Here is a 26,917-nt window from a genome sequence, read left to right on the forward strand (position 1 = left end):
GCCCTCTCCAGTATGAACCTACCAATGCAACCACAGGAACGATTACTCGGTCAGAACACAGATTACAATGAATTACCGAGTGCAATAGAGAGAACAGACGCAACTTGGACATTCCATGGGAGAGCGACCGGACCCAACATGGACATTCCATGGGAGAGGGATCAGACGCAACATGGACATTCCATGGGAGAGCGACCAGACGCAACATGGACATTCCATGGGAGAGCGACCAGACGCAACATGGACATTCCATGGGAGAGCGACCGGACGCAACATGGACATTCCATGGGAGAGCGACCGGACCCAACATGGACATTCCATGGGAGAGCGACCGGACGCAACATGGACATTCCATGGGAGAGCGACCAGACGCAACATGGACATTCCATGGGAGAGCGACCAGACGCAACATGGACATTCCATGGGAGAGCGACCAGACGCAACATGGACATTCCATGGGAGAGCGACCAGACGCAACATGGACATTCCATGGGAGAGCGACCAGACGCAACATGGACATTCCATGGGAGAGCGACCAGACGCAACATGGACATTCCATGGGAGAGCGACCAGACGCAACATGGACATTCCATGGGAGAGCGACCAGACGCAACATGGACATTCCATGGGAGAGCGACCAGACGCAACATGGACATTCCATGGGAGAGCGACCAGACCCAACATGGACATTCCATGGGAGAGCGACCAGACCCAACATGGACATTCCATGGGAGAGCGACCAGACCCAACATGGACATTCCATGGGAGAGCGACCAGACCCAACATGGACATTCCATGGGAGAGCGACCAGACGCAACATGGACATTCCATGGGAGAGCGACCAGACGCAACATGGACATTCCATGGGAGAGCGACCAGACGCAACATGGACATTCCATGGGAGAGCGACCAGACGCAACATGGACATTCCATGGGAGAGCGACCAGACGCAACATGGACATTCCATGGGAGAGCGACCAGACGCAACATGGACATTCCATGGGAGAGCGACCAGAGGCAACATGGACATTCCATGGGAGAGCGACCAGAGGCAACATGGACATTCCAGAGGAGAGTGACCAGACCCAACATGGACATTCCATAGGAGAGCCACCAGACCCAACATGGACATTCCATAGGAGAGCCACCAGACCCAACATGGACATTCCTTGGGAGAGCCACCAGACCCAACATGGACATTCCATGGGAGAGCGACCAGATGCAACATGGACATTCCATGGGAGAGCGACCAGATGCAACATGGACATTCCAGAGGAGAGTGATCAGACCCAACATGTGCATTCGCATAGGAGAGCGACCAGACCCAACATGTGCATTCAATAGGACAGCAACGGGACCCAGCGTGGACATTCCATGGGAGAGCGACCAGACCCAACATGGACATTACATAGGAGAGGGACCAGACCCAACATGGACATTCCAGAGGAGAGGGACCAGACCCAACATGGACATTCCATGGGAGAGCGACCAGACCCAACATGGACATTCCCTGGGAGAGGGACCGGACCCAACATGGACATTCCCTGGGAGAGGGACCGGACCCAACATGGACATTCCATACACAGAACATACATGTCAGTCAATAACTGTCACTGAACAGAGGATCTGGGATCAGAGATACACAGGATACACCACACATACATCCCTTGGTCACCATTTCTGGTCGGAGCAATCATGAGTGTTGTCACCCACTGCAACCTAACTTCTTAAATCCTCCCTCCGGCCTCCCCTTAGTCTTACACAGTTGTACCGGCTCCTCTTCAGGTTTCCGTAATCTAGAACCCCTCTGGCACTTTCTATTGATCAGCACCCGGCCGTCTCTTATTCCTCTCCATAAAGGTGATGAGAATCCCTCCCCCCCCATAGTGGAAGTAATGAAGTAATGAACCTGCTTTTCAGGCAGCAGACAGAATTGCGCTCTGCAACCTCACCGATTTCACACAATTACCATGCGCTTCTAGAAAGTCCTCCAATCCCAGCGCAGAGCGATGACAGAGATCACATCTGATGATGTCACACACACTTCATGACATGGATAGGCCTCCCACTGATGGGGGAGGAGTCAGCTGCTCTCATCAATGGTGGCCCATCACGCTCTCCTCAATATGTCCAATGATAAGGGCCGGCTCTCTGCACTGACTGAAGGAGATTTTTGTGGTATTAAGCCACGCCCTCTGCATGTGACATCATCCTGAAACCTTCCACCCCCCCCAATCTGCAGGTCACCCTGGCCCTGGGGTCGGCCGCTGATAAATCCACCGCCGCAGCACTAAGCAGGTAGCGCAGTCAGCATACGCTATAACAGAACAGAGATAGAGATAGATGAAATTTCAACCGTAACTCTTTTGGGACCCCCCGCCACCATTTTTAGTGATACGGCACTGCGTTACTTTAACTGACAATTGCGCGGTCGTGCGACGCTTTACCCAAATAAAATTGATGTCTTTTTTTTCTGACAAACAGAGCTTTCTTTTGGTGGTATTTGATCACCTGTGCGATTTTTATTTTTTGCGCTATAAACAAAAAAATAGCGACAATTCTGAAAAAAAAGAACAATATTTTTCACATTCTGCTATAAAACATTCCCAAAAAAATTATAATCACATTTTTTTAACATTTTAGGCCAATTTATTTTCTGCTACATATTTTTGGTAAAAAAAAAAAAAAAAAATTGCAATAACCGTATTTTGATTGGTTTGCGCAAAAGTTATCACGTTTACAAACTAGGAGAAAAATTTGTCATTTTTATTTTTGTCTTTAAATTTTACTAGTAACGGCGGCGATCTGTAATTTTTAGCAGGACTGCGACATTGCGGCGGACAGATCGGACCCCTAACTGACATTTTTGACACTTTTGGGGGGACCAGTGACATCACTACAGTAATCAGTGCTAAAAATATGCACTGTCACTGTACTAAGTGCAGCGCTATAAAATTACAAATAGTGCATAAAATCATTCACATTAAAATGCACAATAATTTTTTTATTGTGCATTTTAATGTGAATGATTTTATGCACTATTTGTAATTTTATAGCGCTGCACTTTATTTTCTTTTACTGCATATTATAGGTTTTGGTAGGTTTGACCTATCCTGGTGTACAGCTGCTTACCCATCCATTTGATTTTAAGCGCTGAATTTTTATTTTTATTGTCACTGTAATAAGACTCTGGCAGGGAAGGGGTTAACCTAGGGGTGATCAAGGGGTTAAATGTGAGCCTAGGGGAGTGATTCTGACTGTATGGGGGTGTGGCTTGTGAAATGACCATAGAGACCTGTGATCCTATATAGAAGGAGCTCTGTGATCATTCCAGGGAGAAGAACGGTCAGCTGTGTTTACAACATCCGACCGTCCTTCTCTCTCAGCAGGGAACGATCGCGGGTGTCAGGTGGCAATCAGAGCCGCCTGCCCCGTGCATCAGAGTCTCCGCTGAGGAGCGGGGGCAGGAGCACGCTGTTGGTGGCGCGAGCTCGCCCCCTAGCCTCCGACCGACGTATAGCTACGTCAGTTTGCCCAGGAGCGGCCGTAAAGCAGTTAACTTTACATTGACACCCCCAGCAATTCGCAGATCTCAACCACTGTGCGATTCTGGTGCGATGCGGGAACCGGCACTGAATCGCAGGGTTTCCTGCAGCACACCGGTTTGAACCCAGGACAAAGTTTAGAAGAAAAAAAAAAAAAAAAAAAACACTTCTATCGGGCTGCGTCCAATTTAAATAAAGTTAATAAAAAATAAATAATCTCTGCATTGCAATGACAGATTTGGAATGTGCAGCATGCGGCGCCCTCCTGTGGCCAGGTAGTGCAGTGGCGTCTGCCTGCCTCTACAATCCATATATGAGAACGGTCAGCATTGGATCAGAGCACCCGGCCTCTACATAGGGCCCCCCCCCCGGGGATTTGTAGGGCCACATTTCACTGACACAGAATCAGTGACGTGGGGAGACAAAGGTTGCTGAGCCGTCATAAAGATCTCAGCAAGAAATCAATAAGAAGAGAAGAGAGAGCCGACATAGCAGGAGAGGTCCCGGCACATACACCCTGATTGACACCCCTCCCCCCCCGGGCCCCAGACATGTCCAGTCATGTCCGTCCCCAGCAGGTGATACACAGGACTCCCATCATTCACCGGGGAGGAATTCACAGCACGCCGCAGGTGAAAGAGGACCCCAACACCTGTGATCCACAGAGCTGACAATCTATTCTCCCGCAGAGCCGACAATCTATTCTCCCGCAGAGCCGACAATCTATTCTCCCGCAGAGCCGACAATCTATTCTCCCGCAGAGCCGACAATCTATTCTCCCGCAGAGCCGACAATCTATTCTCCCGCAGAGCCGACAATCTATTCTCCCGCAGAGCCGACAATCTATTCTCCCGCAGAGCCGACAATCTATTCTCCCGCAGAGCCGACAATCTATTCTCCCGCAGAGCCGACAATCTATTCTCCCGCAGAGCCGACAATCTATTCTCCCGCAGAGCCGACAATCTATTCTCCCGCAGAGCCGACAATCTATTCTCCCGCAGAGCCGACAATCTATTCTCCCGCAGAGCTGACAATCTATTCTCCTAAAATAAAGACCAACTGGGGACTTTTCAGATGACTATCGCCTCAGAGATCTCTGATTTCTGACTGCTCCACATAAAGGAAAATCCCAAATTCTCCAGATCACGTGACACCTTTTCCTCACCCTGGTCTGACCCCAGCGGGGGGGGGCAGAGTCACAGACTGGAGGCCGGTATCTCAGAAGGGGGGCAGAGTCACAGACTGGAGGACGGAATCTCAGAAGGAGGGCAGAGTCACAGACTGGAGGACGGAATCTCAGAAGGAGGGCAGAGTCTCAGACTGGAGGACGGTATCTCAGAAGGAGGGCAGAGTCACAGACTGGAGGACGGAATCTCAGAAGGAGGGCAGAGTCTCAGACTGGAGGACGGAATCTCAGAAGGAGGGCAGAGTCTCAGACTGGAGGACGGAATCTCAGAAGGAGGGCAGAGTCTCAGACTGGAGGACGGTATCTCAGAAGGAGGGCAGAGTCACAGACTGGAGGACGGAATCTCAGAAGGGGGGCAGAGTCACAGACTGGAGGCCGGTATCTCAGAAGGAGGGCAGAGTCACAGACTGGAGGACGGAATCTCAGAAGGGGGGCAGAGTCTCAGACTGGAGGACGGAATCTCAGAAGGAGGGCAGAGTCACAGACTGGAGGACGGAATCTCAGAAGGAGGGCAGAGTCACAGACTGGAGGACGGAATCTCAGAAGGAGGGCAGAGTCTCAGACTGGAGGACGGTATCTCAGAAGGGGGGCAGAGTCTCAGACTGGAGGCCGGAATCTCAGAAGGGGGGCAGAGTCTCAGACTGGAGGCCGGAATCTCAGAAGGAGGGCAGAGTCACAGACTGGAGGACGGAATCTCAGAAGGAGGGCAGAGTCTCAGACTGGAGGACGGAATCTCAGAAGGGGGGCAGAGTCACAGACTGGAGGACGGAATCTCAGAAGGAGGGCAGAGTCTCAGACTGGAGGACGGAATCTCAGAAGGAGGGCAGAGTCTCAGACTGGAGGACGGTATCTCAGAAGGGGGGCAGAGTCTCAGACTGGAGGACGGTATCTCAGAAGGGGGGCAGAGTCACAGACTGGAGGACGGAATCTCAGAAGGAGGGCAGAGTCTCAGACTGGAGGACGGTATCTCAGAAGGGGGGCAGAGTCTCAGACTGGAGGACGGTATCTCAGAAGGGGGGCAGAGTCACAGACTGGAGGACGGAATCTCAGAAGGAGGGCAGAGTCTCAGACTGGAGGACGGTATCTCAGAAGGGGGGCAGAGTCACAGACTGGAGGACGGAATCTCAGAAGGAGGGCAGAGTCTCAGACTGGAGGACGGTATCTCAGAAGGAGGGCAGAGTCTCAGACTGGAGGACGGAATCTCAGAAGGAGGGCAGAGTCTCAGACTGGAGGACGGTATCTCAGAAGGAGGGCAGAGTCTCAGACTGGAGGACGGTATCTCAGAAGGAGGGCAGAGTCTCAGACTGGAGGACGGAATCTCAGAAGGAGGGCAGAGTCTCAGACTGGAGGACGGTATCTCAGAAGGAGGGCAGAGTCTCAGACTGGAGGACGGTATCTCAGAAGGAGGGCAGAGTCTCAGACTGGAGGACGGTATCTCAGAAGGGGGGCAGAGTCTCAGACTGGAGGACGGAATCTCAGAAGGAGGGCAGAGTCACAGACTGGAGGACGGAATCTCAGAAGGAGGGCAGAGTCACAGACTGGAGGACGGAATCTCAGAAGGAGGGCAGAGTCTCAGACTGGAGGACGGTATCTCAGAAGGGGGGCAGAGTCTCAGACTGGAGGCCGGAATCTCAGAAGGGGGGCAGAGTCTCAGACTGGAGGCCGGAATCTCAGAAGGAGGGCAGAGTCACAGACTGGAGGACGGAATCTCAGAAGGAGGGCAGAGTCTCAGACTGGAGGACGGAATCTCAGAAGGGGGGCAGAGTCACAGACTGGAGGACGGAATCTCAGAAGGAGGGCAGAGTCACAGACTGGAGGACGGAATCTCAGAAGGAGGGCAGAGTCTCAGACTGGAGGACGGTATCTCAGAAGGGGGGCAGAGTCTCAGACTGGAGGACGGTATCTCAGAAGGGGGGCAGAGTCACAGACTGGAGGACGGAATCTCAGAAGGAGGGCAGAGTCTCAGACTGGAGGACGGTATCTCAGAAGGGGGGCAGAGTCTCAGACTGGAGGACGGTATCTCAGAAGGGGGGCAGAGTCACAGACTGGAGGACGGAATCTCAGAAGGAGGGCAGAGTCTCAGACTGGAGGACGGTATCTCAGAAGGGGGGCAGAGTCACAGACTGGAGGACGGAATCTCAGAAGGAGGGCAGAGTCTCAGACTGGAGGACGGTATCTCAGAAGGAGGGCAGAGTCTCAGACTGGAGGACGGAATCTCAGAAGGAGGGCAGAGTCTCAGACTGGAGGACGGTATCTCAGAAGGAGGGCAGAGTCTCAGACTGGAGGACGGTATCTCAGAAGGAGGGCAGAGTCTCAGACTGGAGGACGGAATCTCAGAAGGAGGGCAGAGTCTCAGACTGGAGGACGGTATCTCAGAAGGGGGGCAGAGTCACAGACTGGAGGACGGAATCTCAGAAGGAGGGCAGAGTCTCAGACTGGAGGACGGTATCTCAGAAGGGGGGCAGAGTCTCAGACTGGAGGACGGTATCTCAGAAGGGGGGCAGAGTCACAGACTGGAGGACGGAATCTCAGAAGGAGGGCAGAGTCTCAGACTGGAGGACGGTATCTCAGAAGGGGGGCAGAGTCTCAGACTGGAGGACGGTATCTCAGAAGGGGGGCAGAGTCACAGACTGGAGGACGGAATCTCAGAAGGAGGGCAGAGTCTCAGACTGGAGGACGGTATCTCAGAAGGGGGGCAGAGTCACAGACTGGAGGACGGAATCTCAGAAGGAGGGCAGAGTCTCAGACTGGAGGACGGTATCTCAGAAGGAGGGCAGAGTCTCAGACTGGAGGACGGAATCTCAGAAGGAGGGCAGAGTCTCAGACTGGAGGACGGTATCTCAGAAGGAGGGCAGAGTCTCAGACTGGAGGACGGTATCTCAGAAGGAGGGCAGAGTCTCAGACTGGAGGACGGAATCTCAGAAGGAGGGCAGAGTCTCAGACTGGAGGACGGTATCTCAGAAGGGGGGCAGAGTCACAGACTGGAGGACGGAATCTCAGAAGGAGGGCAGAGTCTCAGACTGGAGGACGGTATCTCAGAAGGAGGGCAGAGTCTCAGACTGGAGGACGGAATCTCAGAAGGAGGGCAGAGTCTCAGACTGGAGGACGGTATCTCAGAAGGAGGGCAGAGTCTCAGACTGGAGGACGGTATCTCAGAAGGAGGGCAGAGTCACAGACTGGAGGACGGAATCTCAGAAGGAGGGCAGAGTCTCAGACTGGAGGACGGAATCTCAGAAGGAGGGCAGAGTCTCAGACTGGAGGACGGTATCTCAGAAGGGGGGCAGAGTCACAGACTGGAGGACGGAATCTCAGAAGGAGGGCAGAGTCTCAGACTGGAGGACGGTATCTCAGAAGGAGGGCAGAGTCTCAGACTGGAGGACGGTATCTCAGAAGGGGGGGGTGGGAGTCCAACCAGTAAAAATCTTTTTCCCCCTCTTGAGCTACAGCTAAGGGGTCTGCCCTGATCGTCTTAAATAACACCCCAATGGTGGCGGTCATCACATCACATTTAACAAATAAAATACTGATCTTCACTCACCACAGACAATCGATGTGTCTGCTGACTACAACCTCCACTAAACATGGAGGCACATCTTCCGTGATGGCTGAGAGGCGGCTGAAGAATCTCTGCAGCTGACCCCAAGTTCAGACCGTACACCAATTTTATACAGACGAGACCCCAAACCACAACCTACAGCCCACCACCCACAACCAAACCCAGCAACCTGACACCCATCACCGTACTCACAACCAATCCTGACCAACCCAGCATTACATAGGCAGATATACTGCGGCCTTGAAGCTTCCGTAGACCACTGAGCAGTCACAAGGAATAGGCCAGTCCTGTATTGTAATCTACTGACTGCAAACAGCGTCCATGAGCAGAAACCAACCTGATCCTGAATGGGCCCCCGGGGGACCTGACCTGAGCAATGCTCACATACCTGTTCATGTGAGTTCACACTCACCCAGCCTGAAACAGCATCACACAGAGATCAGATCAGCTGCATGGCTTCCTAGTACTGCTGTGCGGAGACCACATCTAACCAGCCTCCCCAGCACCCACCACCTTCTCCAGCCAGCCTCCCCAACACTTGTCGCCGCCTCCTCCAGCCAGCCTCCCCCACACTTGTCGCCGCCTCCTCCAGCCAGCCTCCCCAACACTTTTCACCGCCTCCTCCAGCCAGCCTCCCCAACACTGCCTCCTCCAGCCAGCCTCCCCAACCCTTGCCGCCGCCTCCTCCAGCCAGCCTGCCCAACCCTTGCCGCCGCTGCCTCCAGCCAGCCTGCCCAACCCTTGCCGCCGCTGCCTCCAGCCAGCCTGCCCAACCCTTGTCGCCGCCTCCTCCAGCCAGCCTGCCCAACCCTTGCCGCCGCCTCCTCCAGCCAGCCTCCCCAACACTTGCCGCCGCCTCCTCCAGCCAGCCTCCCCAACACTTGCCGTCGCCTCCTCCAGCCAACCTGCCCAACACTTGCCGCCGCCTCCTCCTCCAGCCAGCCTGCCCAACACTTGCCGCTGCCGCCTCCTCCAGCCAGCCTCCCCAACACTTGCCGCCGCCGCCTCCTCCAGCCAGCCTGCCCAACACTTGCCGCTGCCGCCTCCTCCAGCCAGCCTCCCCAACACTTGCCGCCGCCGCCTCCTCCAGCCAGCCTCCCCAACACTTGCCGCCGCCTCCTCCAGCCAGCCTCCCCAACACTTGCCGCCGCCTCCTCCAGCCAGCCTCCCCAACACTTGCCGCCGCCTCCTCCAGCCAGCCTCCCCAACACTTGCCGCCGCCTCCTCCAGCCAGCCTCCCCAACACTTGCCGCCGCCGCCGCCTCCTCCAGCCAGCCTGCCCAACACTTGCCGCCGCCACCGCCTCCTCCAGCCAGCCTGCCCAACACTTGCCGCCGCCTCCTCCAGCCAGCCTGCCCAACACTTGCCGCCGCCGCCGCCTCCTCCAGCCAGCCTGCCCAACACTTGCCGCCGCCACCGCCTCCTCCAGCCAGCCTGCCCAACACTTTCCACCTCCAGCCAGCCACTCCAAAACCCGCTACTTGCAGCCAGTGCCCCCACCTGCTGCCAGCCTCCCCAACACCCACCACCACCAGCCAGCCTCCCCGGGGTCAGGACAAGGCACACAATGCTTGTCAGCTTCATACGGCATCACCCCACCAGTATGACAGACAAACCTATGGGTGATGTCATCGCCCACTATAGTTGTGACACTAAAATGTAAAATAGAGGATAATGGTGAAAAGTGGGTGGCGCAGCAAAAAAACGCCAGAAAGATTTCCCACCCCCAGGAATTGTCCTTCTCTAGGACTACGGCGGAGGAGATCCAGATCTCAGTTCAACCACCGGATTCCTCCCACCGGAGGGGCGATGAGCGCTGAGACTGTCCAGGGCGGCGATATAAATCAGACAAAATTATTTACCAACATGAATCTTTCATATCAGATCCATCTCCACCAATCACAGCCCATCTGCCAATCTCAGAACCTCACTGCAATCTGATTGGCTGCCACATTTCTCCTGCATGGGTCACATCTTCTACAAGGAGACCTTCCAAAAATAAGAGGGGGAGGGGCCTGGATTCTGCAACCTATCAGAGTGCAGGGTGGGCTGAAAACAACTCTTTTCCTTTCCTCCAATGAGAACCCCCCATTGTGCTTTCATGTGATCTGGGAGTCGGCTTAGTGATGTCACACTGACAGGAAGTCCACTGTGCACAGGGAATGTCTTCCCCGGGTCAGGACCCTCTCTATACTGATCTATGGAGGAATCTGAGAACGGGATAGACTTGGTGACAGTAAGGAGCGCTGTGAGCGGCGCGGTACGCAGTGGCGCTGTACAGAGACCATGTGATGACTATGAGGAATGCCGATGTATTTTGTAGACACATACAGTGAGTGCGGTGTGCAGGGTGGGAGGCCGGGTACAGTACAGAGTATACAACCGGGAGTACAGCCCTAGATATAGTGTGTGCAAAACAACCTGCAGTGCCTACAGGAAGAGGGCGGGAGGTGTACAGTGCCTACAGAAAGAGGGCGGGAGGGGTACAGTGCCTACACAAAGAGGGCGGGAGGGGTACAGTGCCTACACAAAGAGGGCGGGAGGGGTACAGTGCCTACACAAAGAGAGCGGGAGGGGTACAGTGCCTACACAAAGAGGGCGGGAGGGGTACAGTGCCTACACAAAGAGGGCGGGAGGGGTACAGTGCCTACACAAAGAGGGCGGGAGGGGTACAGTGCCTACACAAAGAGGGCGGGAGGGGTACAGTGCCTACACAAAGAGGGCGGGAGGTGTACAGTGCCTACACAAAGAGGGCGGGAGGTGTAGAGTGCCTACACAAAGAGAGCGGGAGGGGTACAGTGCCTACACAAAGAGGGCGGGAGGTGTACAGTGCCTACACAAAGAGGGCGGGAGGTGTACAGTGCCTACACAAAGAGGGCGGGAGGGGTACAGTGCCTACACAAAGAGGGCGGGAGGTGTACAGTGCCTACACAAAGAGGGCGGGAGGGGTACAGTGCCTACACAAAGAGGGCGGGAGGGGTACAGTGCCTACACAAAGAGGGCGGGAGGTGTACAGTGCCTACACAAAGAGGGCGGGAGGGGTACAGTGCCTACACAAAGAGGGCGGGAGGGGTACAGTGCCTACACAAAGAGGGCGGGAGGGGTACAGTGCCTACAGAAACAGGGCGGGAGGGGTACAGTGCCTACACAAAGAGGGCGGGAGGGGTACAGTGTGTACAGTGAGAGGGCGGGAGGGGTACAGTGTGTACAGTGAGAGGGCGGGAGGCGGACAGTGAGAGGGCGGGAGGCGTACAGTGTGTACAGTGAGGGGGCGGGAGGCGGACAGTGAGGGGGCGGGAGGCGGACAGTGAGGGGGCGGGAGGCGGACAGTGAGGGGGCGGGAGGCGGACAGTGAGAGGGCGGGAGGCGGACAGTGAGAGGGCGGGAGGCGGACAGTGAGAGGGCGGGAGGCGGACAGTGAGAGGGCGGGAGGCGGACAGTGAGGGGGCGGGAGGCGGACAGTGAGGGGGCGGGAGGCGGACAGTGAGGGGGCGGGAGGCGGACAGTGAGGGGGCGGGAGGCGGACAGTGAGGGGGCGGGAGGCGGACAGTGAGGGGGCGGGAGGCGGACAGTGAGGGGGCGGGAGGCGGACAGTGAGGGGGCGGGAGGCGGACAGTGAGGGGGCGGGAGGCGGACAGTGAGGGGGCGGGAGGCGGACAGTGAGGGGGCGGGAGGCGGACAGTGAGGGGGCGGGAGGCGGACAGTGAGGGGGCGGGAGGCGGACAGTGAGGGGGCGGGAGGCGGACAGTGAGGGGGCGGGAGGCGGACAGTGAGGGGGCGGGAGGCGGACAGTGAGGGGGCGGGAGGCGGACAGTGAGAGGGCGGGAGGCGGACAGTGAGAGGGCGGGAGGCGGACAGTGAGAGGGCGGGAGGCGGACAGTGAGAGGGCGGGAGGCGGACAGTGAGGGGGCGGGAGGCGGACAGTGAGAGGGCGGGAGGCGGACAGTGAGAGGGCGGGAGGCGGACAGTGAGGGGGCGGGAGGCGGACAGTGAGGGGGCGGGAGGCGGACAGTGAGGGGGCGGGAGGCGGACAGTGAGGGGGCGGGAGGCGGACAGTGAGGGGGCGGGAGGCGGACAGTGAGGGGGCGGGAGGCGGACAGTGAGAGGGCGGGAGGCGGACAGTGAGGGGGCGGGAGGCGGACAGTGAGAGGGCGGGAGGCGGACAGTGAGGGGGCGGGAGGCGGACAGTGAGGGGGCGGGAGGCGGACAGTGAGGGGGCGGGAGGCGGACAGTGAGGGGGCGGGAGGCGGACAGTGAGGGGGCGGGAGGCGGACAGTGAGGGGGCGGGAGGCGGACAGTGAGGGGGCGGGAGGCGGACAGTGAGGGGGCGGGAGGCGGACAGTGCTGTATAGAGGACGATGGGGAGTGAATACATTGGGGTACACAGGACTGGGAGAGTAATATTTGGGGGGTACACAGTAAGTAGGATGGGGAAGGGGATATTTGGGGGGGTACACAGTACATAAAATGGGGGATATTTGGGGTACACACAGTATATAGGATGGGGGAGGGGGATATTTGGGGGTGCACGCTGTATATAGGATGGGGGATAATTTGGGGGTACATACTGTATATAGGATGGGAGGGGGATAATTTGGGGTATGCACAGTATATAAGATGGGGAGGGTGATATTTGGGGGTGCACACAGTATATAGGATGGGGGAGGGGATATTTGGGGTACACACAGTATATAGGATGGGGGAGGGGGATATTTGGGGGTGCACACAGTATATAGGATGGGGGAGGGTGATATTTGGGGGGTACACAGTATATAGGATGGAGGAGGGGGATAATTTGGGGTACACACAGTATATAGGATGGGGGAGGGGGTGCACACAGTATATAGGATGGGGGAGGGGATATTTGGGGTACACACAGTATATAGGATGGGGGAGGGGGATATTTGGGGGTGCACACAGTATATAGGATGGGGGAGGGTGATATTTGGGGGGTACACAGTATATAGGATGGAGGAGGGGGATAATTTGGGGTACACACGGTATATAGGATGGGGGAGGGGGTGCACACAGTATATAGGATGGGGGAGAGGGATAATGTGGGGTACACACAGTATATAGGATGGGGGAGAGGGATAATTTGGGGTACACACAGTATATAGGATGGGGGAGGGGGAATATTTGGGGTACACACAGTATATAGGATGGGGGAGGGGGAATATTTGGGGTACACACAGTATATAGGATGGGGGAGGGGGAATATTTGGGGTACACACAGTATATAGGATGGGGGAGGGGGAATATTTGGGGTACACACAGTATATAGGATGGGGGAGGGGGAATATTTGGGGTACACACAGTATATAGGATGGGGGATATTTGGGGTACACACAGTATATAGGATGGGGGAGGGGGATAATTTGGGGTACACACAGTATATAGGATGGGGGAGGGGGTACACACAGTATATAGGATGGGGGAGGGGGGTATTGGGGGGTACACACAGTATATAGGATGGGGGAGGGGATAATTTGGGGTACACACAGTATATAGGATGGGGGAGGGGGTACACACAGTATATAGGATGGGGGAGGGGGGTATTGGGGGGTACACACAGTATATAGGATGGGGGAGGGAGATATTTGGGGGTGCACACAGTATATAGGATGGGGGAGGGGATATTTGGGGGTACACACTGTATATAGGATGGGGGAGGGGGATAATTTGGGGTACACACAGTATATAGGATGGGGGGAGGGGGATAATTTGGGGTACACACTGTATATAGGATGGGGGAGGGAGATATTTGGGGGTACACACAGTATATAGGATGGGGGAGGGGGATATTTGGGGGTGCACACTGTATATAGGATGGGGGAGGGAGATATTTGGGGGTACACACAGTATATAGGATGGGGGAGGGGATATTTGGGGGTGCACACAGTATATAGGATGGGGGAGGGGATATTTGGGGGTACACACTGTATATAGGATGGGGGAGGGGGATAATTTGGGGTACACACAGTATATAGGATGGGGGAGGGGGAATATTTGGGGGTGCACACAGTATATAGGATGGGGGAGGGGATATTTGGGGGTGCACACAGTATATAGAATGGGGGAGGGGGGTACACACAGTATATAGGATGGGGGAGGGGATATTTGGGGTACACACAGTGTATAGGATGGGGGAGGGGGATAATTTGGGGTACACACATGGGGGGGTGAATACTTTTGTATGGGGGGTACGCACACTACCTGTAGGGAAAGGTTTGGGGTGCACCCATCCCCCACACGCCGGTCTCCCCCTCTATGTACATACAATGCTCCCCCCCGCCCTGACATGTGAGCCCGCAGAGCGGGTGTGCCGCCCCTCCCCCCGCCATGTCTCACCCGGGTGTGGTCGGGTCACCGGCCTGGGCCTGGATCCGGGTGACTCGGGTGTCGGGGAGCCCCGGGCCGCGGTTTCCGGGTGTATCCGGGTGACTCGGGAGTCTCCTCCTGTAATGGCGGCTCCTTCCTTCCGGCGGGCGCGCGGGCGCGGGCACGAGCAGAGCAGAAAGGGCGCCGAGGACGCGCCTAGGAGCGCCAGCGGAAGTCGGCCATCTTTCCCCTCCCATTCCTCCATTCAGTGCGAGGGGCTCTGAGGCCGCCGGAAGTGCCGCGTCCGCCATCTTGCTGCTCCAAAGGCCTCACAGCTCCATGGCAAAAAACTTTATTTATAACGAGTCATAGCGGACAGACACTGACAGCGGCTGATCCCACCTACCCGCCCCTCCCCTTTATCAGGGAGGGGTGACGCTCTGCCCCACCTATCACGTCACTCTTATTGTCCCAACATAAAGGATAACTCCACTCTGAGGGCCACAATTGGCCCAACCCCCAACAATGTCCAGAGGGAGGCCCCCATAGCAGTGTACACAGAACACAATGACTGGATCCGCAGGGGAGGGGCCTAGATGGACACACCCCCTTCTCCCTAACTGCCCCTGAGGAGGCGGAGCCACTCCACCCCACACACCCCCTTCTCCCTAACTACCCCTGAGTGGAAGGATCCACTCCACTTATTACACCCCTTTTTCTTGTACCTTTTTCCTCCACATTCCTTCTGTACCCCTACATACACCCCCCCCGTATACCCCCCTCCCCCCTACATACCCCCCCGTATACCCCCCTGAACCCCTACATACACCCTTCCCGTATATCTATCCCAACCCCTTCCCTCTACAACGTACCCTCCTTCCCCACATCCCCCAACTCCCGCACTCCTCTTATACCCCCCCCGTATTCCCCCCTGATCCCCACTCTTTCTCACCTCTCTATCCCCCCTTCCTTATTCATCCCCTCTTTTTTTTACATGCCTCCTATACCTCCTCCTTCTATATACCCTCCACCTCAGCATCCTCCTGTACCTCTTACCCCTACTTCTCCCAACCCTCTACTCTCCCTAATACCTCCTCCTTCTACATCCCCCATACCCCCTTCTCCTACATCCCTAATACCCCCTTCTTCTACACCCCTCATACCCCCTTCTCCTACACCCCCCATACCCCCTTCTTCTACACCCCTCATACCCCCTTCTCCTACACCCCCCATACCCCCTTCTTCTACATCCCTAATACCCCCTTCTCTTACATCCCCCATACCCCCTTCTCCTACATCCCTAATACCCCCTTCTCTTACATCCCCCATACCCCCTTCTCCTACACCCCCCATACCCCCTTCTCCTACACCCCCCATACCCCCTTCTTCTACATCCCTAATACCCCCTTCTCCTACACCCCCCATACTTCCTTCTCCTACATCCCTCATAACCCCTTACATCTGCAAACTTTCCCCCCCCCCATAACCCCATGTTTGACACCCCTACCATACCCCCTTCTCCTACACCCCCCATACCCCCTTCTCCTACACCCCCCATACCCCCTTCTCCTACATCCCTCATAACCCCTTACATCTGCAAACTTTCCCCCCCCCATAACCCCATGTTTTACACCCCTACCATACCCCCATCTCCTACACCCCCCATACCCCCTTCTCCTACACCCCTTCTTCTACATCCCCCGTACCCCCTTCTGCTACACCCCTGTACACTCTTCTCCTACACCCCCCATACCCCCTTCTCCTACACCCCTTCTTCTACATCCCCCGTACCCCCTTCTGCTACACCCCTGTACACTCTTCTCCTACATCCCCCATACCCCCTTCTCCTACATCCCCCATACCCCCTTCTCTTACATCCCCCATACCCCCTTCTCCTACACCCCCCATACCCCCTTCTCCTACACCCCTTCTTCTACATCCCCCGTACCCCCTTCTGCTACACCCCTGTACACTCTTCTCCTACACCCCCCATACCCCCTTCTCCTACACCCCTTCTTCTACATCCCCCGTACCCCCTTCTGCTACACCCCTGTACACTCTTCTCCTACATCCCCCATACCCCCTTCTCCTACATCCCCCATACCCCCTTCTCCTACATCCCCCATACCCCCTTCTCTTACATCCCCCATACCCCCTTCTCCTACACCCCTCATACTTCCTTCTCCTACACCCCTCATACCCCCTTCTCCTACACCCCTTCTTCTACATCCCCCGTACCCCCTTCTGCTACACCCCTGTACACTCTTCTCCTACATCCCCCATACCCCCTTCTCCTACATCCCCCATACCCCCTTCTCTTACATCCCCCATACCCCCTTCTCCTACACCCCCCATACCCCCTTCTCTTACATCCCCCATACCCCCTTCTCCTACACCCCCCATACCCCCTTCTCTTACACCCCCCATACCCCCTTCTCCTACACCCCTCATACTTCCTTCTCCTACACCCCTCATACCCCCTTCTCCTACATCCCTCATAACCCCTTACATCTGCAAACTTTCCCCCCCCATAACCCCATGTTTTACACCCCTACCATACCCCCTTCTCCTACACCCCCCATACCCCCTTCTCCTACACCCCCATACCCCCTTCTCCTACACCCCTTCTTCTACATCCCCCGTACCCCCTTCTGCTACACCCCTGTACACTCTTCTCCTACATCCCCCATACCCCCTTCTCCTACACCCCCCATACCCCCTTCTCCTACATCCCCCCATACCCCTGTAGCAGGTTTTCCAGGCATTGGTCCTGATGTGGGTCTGCCATTGTTACCGGTTACCTCTCCAGCCCATGTGAGCTGCGACCCTGAGTGTGAGAACTGAGACATTGACAACTCCGCCATCTTGGTTTTGTGGTTTTATTGTAGATAAGGGGATGGGAGAAGGGAATGAGTGGGATTCTCCTTTAGGCTCAACTAATTACAAATCGGGACTTTCTCAGGAAATGTCTGTTAGCGCTGCCTTGACGCCAGCCGACGCTCTCTGACTCTCAGAAAGAAGTGCTGAATCCTCGACTTTGAGTCCAGAAGATCCAGGACTGTAGAATAATGAGCTTCTAACGCTGCTGCACTGCAAAGTCCCTGACTTCTTCCTCCAACCTTGCAATGGCTTGATGTAGATTGATATGAATTCCTGTATGACTGCAACTCTCAACTAACAAACAAATTGGTGTACCGGCGCAAGGAAAAATAAGGAAAACCAACCGTTGCTACCATACACACTAAAAATGTCCAATGCACATGAAAGGTCCATATAGAGTCCATATGTATATAAAGTCCTTGGGCACTGAAGGCTGCTCTGCCACAAGTGAGAAGAGAACTCATGCGCTTCCTCAGGCCTCTGGCGCATGCTCCGATAACGCGTCGCCTGTCTGCGTCATCACGTCCTTGCGTCACGCCTGGGGGACTGTCGCAGGAAGTCCACCTCTTTGTCCCCAGTATCCAGGAAGTGCCGACATCCATCGGCTACAGCGGACTACTACTGACTGATTGTGGCACCCGGACAAACCCACCTCATGGACGGACCAGCTGATATGTTATACACTGCCTCTTTTCACCTGCTCAATTGTGAGTATTTGGTGTGTATTTACCTCATTAAACTTTCCTTACTGCACTTAGAGTGGCGCCTGTCTTTTTTCTACACAACTCTCAACTAACACACTGTACACTGTCTCTTCAGGGCCCAAACTGCAGGTGCCCCCTTTAACTCTTCATGGTCCACTGACTAGGTACCCCCTCTGTCACTTCAGGGTCCTCAACCTAGGTACCCCCTTTACAGCCAGCTGATATCTGAATCCTAGAACCTCCTCCGGAGTGGTCCCTCCTAACACTTCAGGTAGAACCCCAGGGGCAATCCTCAGTACTCACGACCTGTGTAGGCTTTCCTGGGACTGGACCCCTCTCGCCCAAACTGCAGGTGCCCCCTTTAACTCTTCAGGGTCCCCTGACTAGGTACCCCCTCTGTCACTTCAGGGTCCTCAACCTAGGTACCCCCTTTACAGCCAGCTGATATCTGAATCCTAGAACCTCCTCCGGAGTGGTCCCTCCTAACACTTCAGGTAGAACTCCAGGGGCAATCCTCAGTACTCACGACCTGTGTAGGCTTTCCTGGGACTGGACCCCTCTCGCCCAAACTGCAGGTGCCCCCTTTAACTCTTCAGGGTCCCCTGACTAGGTACCCCCTCTGTCACTTCAGGGTCCTCAGCCTAGGTACCCCCTTTACAGCCAGCTGATATCTGGATCCTAGAACCTTCTCCAGAGTGGTCCCCTCTAACACTTCAGGTAGACCCCCAGGGGCAATCCTCAGTACTCATGACCAGTGTAGGTTTTCCTGGGACTGGACCCCTCTCGCTCTCCGTTGGTTCTCGTCACACCGGATCCCCTCAGCTCAACTCAGCACTCTCCGGATTCTCAGGCGGCACCCCGAGATATCCACCTTCCTCAGACAGGAGGAGAGACAGCCATTCTCTCCCTCCTGTGACTCTGCTCCCGCCAAAGACGCAGTGTCACGCACTTCCCCCAAACTTATACCAACCCCCAGAATTCCTTGCGGCATAATCTGCCTTCTGGGGTAGTTACAAGCCTGAATGTGTTCCCTGATTGGGTTTCCTCCACTGCCCTATGAGAAGCCTCTCACAGGAACCAGGGGGGAGACTCCCCCTCTCAGCAGGCACATCTGGTAGCCGTGACATCCTGGCAAAAATAAATCATGGCCCTGCTGTGAGGCAGACAAGGCCCACTATACATTTGCCTAGCACCTACCTGTAGGATGCAACACCCACCCCACACCAAATTGAGTCAGGTCCCTCTGACTCTGAGGCAGCCGCCTCCTGTCAAAAATCAGGAGTATCCCACAAACCTGGAAAAAACAAATTTACAAATAAATTAGCGTAGAAAAATAGATCTTTACACTCTGCTGTACAAATTTTACAAACAGGTTAAGGTGCATGAAACTGATGGACCCCCCCCCCCCCCCCGAAAAATAAACTCACTTGGTGGAGAACAGCAAAAAAATAAATAAAATGCAAACATCCTGACTGTCTATCTCTAAGGTGGTCCCACCTGTATAGAGAAAAGGAAACAAGAGTTAGTCAAATACATCACATAGGGAATGCAAGCCTAACTATCTGAACAGTTGAGTGAAAAAATCCTCCTTCATTAAATGTGAGGGCGACATTTCCACTCCCTCCCTGACTACCTCTGCTAACCAGTGTCTTGACATGCTGGGGGTCTTCTCTTGTCTGGAAGAGCTTGTCCCTTAACACTAGCTTTCTAGGCAGAGTCATTTTTGTTGAAGTGAAGCACAGCGCCCTCTGCTGTCCTTGTAAGCACTTCAATGAGGAGACAGGGCAGGTCACAGTCTCTCATGACCATTGTTCCCTTTAAGATGCGCGCATGCGCGGACGCGCAGTCTAATTGACGGTCCCGCGCAAGCACAGTTTCAGACAGCGCAGCCGCAGACGTGGCGGACGAGGAGCAGAGCAGTGCGCCCCGAGCCCGCCCATTGTGTGACAATAGCGAATGTGAATTCGCTATTGTCACACGGATCCTCCTCCGGGCCAATCAGGGAGCGGGTCCTCCTGCTTCCTGATTGGCCGAAAGGCAAAACCCATGCCATTGGCCGAGGAGGAGGCGGGAGGACTGAGGACTCAAGGAGACGCAGGGAGTCGGGACTGAAGAGAAGCTGCCGTCGGGTAAGTGCACTGGTAGAGGGGTGTAATTACTGATACGAGGGTGGGGGATTTGTAAGGTGGGGGGGGGGGGGTTTGTAGAGGGATGTAATTATTGATACGAGGGTGGGGGATTTGTAAGGTGGTGGGGGGGGTTTGTAGAGGGGTGTAATTATTGGTATGAGGGTGGGGGATTTGTAAGGTGGTGGTTGAGAGATTTTTATGGGGGTGTATGTATTGCTACGAGGGTCTGAGATTTGTAGGGGGGAGGGATGATTGGTTTTGGGAAGGGGATCTGTATGGAGATGGGATGACTGGTATGGGGGTGGGACTTGTAAGGTGGGAATTGTTTGGGAGTGGGATGATTGGGATGATTGGTATGGATTTAGGATCATTGGTATGGGGGCGGGATGATTGGTATGGGGGGGGTGATTGGTTCGGGGTGGAAAGATTGGTATGGAGGCAGGATGATTTTATAGGGGGGTGATTGGTATAGAGTTGGGATGATTGGTATAGGGGTGGAATGATTTTATAGGGGTGGGATGATTGGTATGGAGGCAGGATGATTGGTATAGGGGTAGGATGATTTGTATAGGGGTGGGATGATTTGTATAGGGGTGGGATGATTGGTATGGGAGGGGGGAATGATTGGAATAGAGGTGGGATGATTGGTATTGGGGCGGGGGGGAGGAATGATTGGTATGGAGGGTGGGGGATGATTGGTATGGGGTGGGATGATTGGTATGGAGGCAGGAGGATGGGTATAGGGGGGATGATTGGTTTAGGGGGATGATTGGTATAGGGCTGGGATGATTGGTATGGGGGTGGGATGATTGGTATGGAGGCAGGAGGATGGGTATAGGGGGGGGGTGATTGGTATAGGGGGGAGGATGATTGGTATGGAGGCAGGAGGATTGGTATGGGGGGGGTGATTGGTATAGGGCTGGGATGATTGGAATAGGGTGGGATGATTTTATGGGGGCGTGATGATTGGTATGGGGGGGGGGATGATTGGTATGGAGCCAGGAGGATTGGAGGATTGGTATGGTGGGATGAAAGGTATGGGGGGGTTGGTATGGGGGGATTTGCATGGGGGTAAGATGATTTGTATGAGGGCGGGATGATTGGTTTGGGGGGGATGATTGGTATGGGGGTGTTAGGAATTTGTATGGGGGTGAGATGAATGGTATGGGGATGATTGGTATTGCGGGGATAATTTGTATTGGGGGGATGATTTGTATGGGGGTGAGAGGATTGGTATGGGGATGATGATTGGTATTGCGGGGATGATTTGTATGGGGGTGAGATGATTGGTATGGGGGCAGAATGATTGGTATGGGGGGGATTTGTTTGGGTATGTGATGATTGGTAGTGGGGCGGGATGACTGGTATAGGGGGGGATTTTTATCGGGGTGGGGGGGTTTGTATGGGGGCAGGATGATTGGTATGGGGGGGATGATTGGTAAGGGGGTTGGATGATTGGTATGGGGGTTGGATGATTGTATTGGGGCAGGATGATTGTTATGGGGGTTGGATGATTGTTATGGGGGCAGGACGATTGGTATGGGGGGCAGGATGATTGGTATGGGGGCGTGATGATTGGTATGGGGTGAGTGATCTGTGGAGGGTGGGGGATTTGTATCGGGTGTGACGGAACCGTCCCACACTCCGCTTGAGTGCTTCTGTCAGTATACAGCTTCCTCCAGTCTGAACATAGATATCAGATATTATAGCCGCCTATTGCAACCAAGAACTAGACGGGACTTGTTTAGCTGCAAAACTGGAACTCTTTATTGAACAAGAATACAGGCTTTTATATACTACATTCTCAGATGAGGCTGATCACATTATCATATGCAAACGCAACTGTATACAGAAATATAATCAACACTATAAACAGTTAATTAAATAACCAGCCACCTGGACAATCAGGGATCTCATTCCAGGTCAAACTTGCGACATCGAGCTCACAAAGTACAATATACATTATTACAAGAGTAAACACATCCCTCAATAGTTTGCTGACAGACAATAGGTGTGTTAATTAGCACAATAAACAATGTATGGAAGACCGGTGGCTGAGCTGATGATATTAACATCTGCTATGAGTCTGACTGTGTCGAGCAGTCCATATTGGTAATGGGGCAGTAGGCCCTAAACAGGGCCCCCGGTCCTAGAGTTCCAGAGTCTGTGTGCCTTGGGGAGACATGGGCTCGAATCCAAAGTAATATTACTCCAAGGGCCCCCCTGTAATGTTCTGGTACCTATGGTACCCTTATTTCCATTTCTCTCCTAACATTGCGTCCCATCTTGCTATCCAAATGGAACGCATACACCTTTAAGGGCAATGACATCATCGCCGAGCGCCGCTATGAGCGGCTATTTCAATCGCCGGTTTGCTCTCACTCATTGCTCGATCAAACCGCATGTTCACCTTACCTTGTCTTGTGCTGCCGGAGCTTCTAGCTATACCCTTTGCCTGAACTGAACCGGAACCTCGCTGCCGATCCCGTATCTCGCTACCGGATCACTCCTTACTACTGGACCTTGCTACTACTAACTATCTAGTGATAAGTACCCCGCAGGGGATTCCTTCCTAACCTATACTTTCACTATCATCTACTGCATATTACAGAGACTATTACTATCTAATCTATTCCTATCATCTGCATAGATTGTTAGCTCTTGGGACTACCATCATCTATCATTGCACTAGGTTACTCTATCTTGTATACATTCTGCTGTCCCCTACCATCTGTACTATACATGATTGCTAGAACCTATCTGCATACTACCATCACCTACCACTCTCCTGAATACTATTACTGAGTGCTCACCATACTATCGCCTGTCTCTCAACTCTATACTATCATATATTCTATCACTCCAGGAACATCATATTGAGTGTATGTAATTTGCATAACAGGCTGTGCACGGTGATGAAGTCCTGAGAGTTGGATATGTTGTTCAACAGAATCTCTACACGACTACTGAGTGTAACAATTCTGCAGCTGCAAATCCATTCATTAACAAAAAACGCATGAGCGTTACAGATTGATCGAGCCTTAAAAAAAAAAAAAATATGGATTCAGCAGATTTGTCCACTCAAGTAATGCAACTAAAACAACAAGTAGATGCATTGATACTTGCTCTTACAGAGGTAAAAAACGAAAATCAGGCTTTAAGACAGCAGGTTGGCCGTCTTGCGCAGCTCTCTGCTGCCCAGCCCCGTGAACCTAAGGTAAACCCTCCTCTAGTGTTTACTGGTGATCGGAGTAAATTTCGTGAATTTAAAAACGCATGTCGATTGCTTTTCTTGTTGAAACCTCATACCTATCCCACCGACCAAATCAAAGTCTGTACCGCTATTTCCTATTTGACGGGTGACCCCCGGGCCTGGGCAGACGCTCTCTTTGAGAAAGATGACCCACTCCTTAACTCCTATCCTTTATTCCTAGCGCAACTCGCTAGTTTATATGAAGACCCCAATAAGCAGAGTACTGCTGATACCCAATTGAGGGCTTTAAAACAAGGAAGGAGACTTCGTGGCAGATTTCAAAAGATGGTCCCCTGATTCAGGGTGGAATGACACATCCTTGCGAACGCAGTTCAGACTCGGCCTATCAGAAGCCGTTAAAGACGAGCTCGCCCGAGCGGATTTACCTGACACCTTGGATGGCCTGATACAGACCAGTGTCAATATTGACAGACGACTACGAGAAAGAAATGTGAGAAGATGGGATTACCATTGTCCAGACCTTCTCAGATGTCGCCTGTTGACCCTACTCCTATGGAAGTAGGAATGATACGTCCACCTTTGACCTTTTCCGAACGTGCCAGGAGGAAATCCAAACATCTCTGCATGTACTGCGCATCCCCGGATCATTTGATATGCGGCTGTCCCCTTGTCCGCAAAAAAGAGGGTGAGTGTTTAAATGTCTTGCTAGGGGGACTAACAACTTCCTTTTCTAATCCTTATCTTTTTATTCATTTGACATTACAGTGGGACCAAACTAGGATCACCACCAAGGCTATGATTGACACAGGATCTTGTGGAAACTACATTGATACTTGTTTTGTTACCTTAAATAAAATACCTATTATTTCAAAACTTAAACCTGTCTCTGTTAGTTTCATTAACGGTATTCCGTTATCCTCTGGTCCCATCACCAATCAGACACAAGCACTCCTCGTCACTGCTGACAAATCCCATGTGGAGACCACCACTTTTGATGTACTGACCTCACCACATTTTCCCATTATTTTGGGACTCCCCTGGTTACACATACATCAACCTATCATCGATTGGAAAACAAGAACTCTAACCTTCTCTTCTCACTACTGTGAAACCACGTGTAACCTCTCATCATATGGAAGGATCCTGTCTGTGGTGTCGGATAAGATTATACCACCATGTTATGACGATTTGGCGGAGGTCTTCCTTGAGAAAAACGCTCAAGTGTTGCCTCCCCATAGGGACTATGATTGTTGTATCGATCTACTCCCTAATAGCAAATTACCTTTCGGTCACGTTTATCCTCTTTCACAGGATGAACTCTCTCATCTCAAGGAATACTTGGATGAAAATTTGGCGAAAGGATTCATCAGACCTTCTACTTCCTCCACTGCTGCAGGACTCTTCTTTGTCCGCAATAAGGATTCAAGTCTCAGACCTATTATTGATTTCAGACAATTAAATACCATTACAATAAAGGATTGTTATCCTTTACCGCTTATTCCTGAACTTATAGAACAAGTGCGCGGAGCTTCATACTTTTCGAAATTGGACCTAAAAGGGGCATACAAGTTAATTCGAATCCGTGACGGGGATGAATGAAAGACAGCATTCAAAACCAGATACGGACTGTTTGAGTACCTCGTGATGCCATTTGGCTTGTGTAATGCTCCCGCAGCCTTCCAACGATTTATAAATGATATATTCAGAGACTTGCTTAACGTTTGTGTTTTAGTATATTTGGACGATATACTTATTTATTCTCATTCCTTACCTGAGCACATAAAACATGTAAGACTCGTGTTGTCAAGACTACTTGCACATAACTTATATGTTAAATCAAAAAAATGTTTATTTCATAAAGAGGAAGTACTATTCCTAGGATACATTATATCCAAAAATGGAATCAAAATGGACATGAGCAAAATATCCTGCATTCTGGATTGGCCTGTGCCAACAACTCGCAAAGCATTACAAAGATTCCTCGGATTCTCTAACTACTATAGAAAGTTCATTAAGAACTTCTCTGCCATTGTGAGACCTCTCACACAACTCACAAGTACAAAAAAAACATTCAAATGGTCAGAAGAAGCAAATGGAGCGTTCTGCCTGTTGAAATCAAGCTTTACTTCTGCTCCCATACTACGCCATCCAGACCCATCCCTTCAATATATTTTGGAGGTAGATGCGTCAAATATGGCAGTAGGAGCAGTTCTCTCACAACGACCAACAAACACCTCACCACTTCACCCAGTTGCTTTCTTCTCAAAGTCATTAAGCAGCCCCGAGGTGAATTACCCAGTGGGTGAAAAAGAGTTACTAGCCATAAAACTGGCGTTAGAGAATTGGCAACATCTACTTGAGGGTACTCAATTGCCAATCCTTATATATACTGATCACAAAAACCTTCAATACCCTCAGACTAATAGAACTCTTTCCCACCGGCAGGTACGATGGTCGTTATTCTTTTTGAGATTTAATTTTCTAGTGACCTACACGCCTGCAGACAAAAATAAAAAAGCGGATGCGCTTTTATGATTAACCGAGGATGGCTACTCCGAGGTTCCCTCAGTTCCTATAATACCCTATGAATGTATTATCGGTGTTGTCCGTTCCCTGAAGGAAGAGATTTTGCACAGCATAGGACTGGATTCACCTCCACCACAACTAAATGCTGATGCAGAAGGCTTCCTCTACTATGCGAACCAAGATCTTGGAATTGTCGCATGATGTACCTATGGCAGGACATATGGGTATGACTAAAACATTTAATCTACTTACTAGGCAGTTTTGGTGGCCTGACATGAAGATGACCGTACAAAAGTTCGTTTCATCTTGTGACATCTGTGCAAGGTCCAAAATTGACACTACAAAACCATCGGGTCTACTTTGTAGTTTACCAATACCCCAGGTTCCGTGGGAAGTGGTATCCTTAGACTTTATAGTAGAACTACCACCTTCCAAAGGATTCAACACCATTTTAGTGTCAGTGGACCATCTGACCAAGATGGCACATTTCACTCCTATCCGAAGACTACCTTCATCCAAACAAACAGCGGAATTACTTGTGAAACATGTCTTTAAAGTGGAGTTCCACCCTATTTTTATACTTACCTCCATCTTCTCGCTCCGGGTCACCTGAAAAAGAAATGGATAATCGCATATTTTTTTTTTTTTTACTTACCTCGTAGCGAAGAAAATATACTTACCTTACTTCCTTCTTCCTCCTTCCTCGGCCGCGGCCCGTCGTCACTTCCTGGCTCTGCAATGATTCCTGGGAGCTGGACGTCATAGCTCCCAGGAATCATTGCGCCTGCACCGGCCCCGACGTCAGTTCCGGGTCGCGCGCGTCATCCCCTTCTAAACAGCTTCTGGGCATGCCCAG

At 52.9% G+C, this 26,917-nt stretch overlaps 1 protein-coding gene across 1 annotated transcript in view; it reads right to left on the reverse strand.

The window, feature by feature from the left end:
• The window catches only part of ARHGAP35 (Rho GTPase activating protein 35), a 77,642-nt gene extending 62,834 nt beyond the window's left edge, over positions 1-14,808 (reverse strand). Inside the window, exon 1 of the mRNA XM_082263844.1 lies at positions 14,639-14,808. The gene's annotated coding sequence lies outside the window, so the exon portion shown is untranslated. The remainder of the gene's footprint in view (positions 1-14,638) is intronic.
• Between the last annotated feature and the right edge of the window lie 12,109 nt (positions 14,809-26,917).

This window comes from Pelophylax lessonae (assembly GCF_965119305.1).
Source record: "Pelophylax lessonae genome assembly, chromosome: 7".
Taxonomy (NCBI): domain Eukaryota; kingdom Metazoa; phylum Chordata; class Amphibia; order Anura; family Ranidae; genus Pelophylax; species Pelophylax lessonae.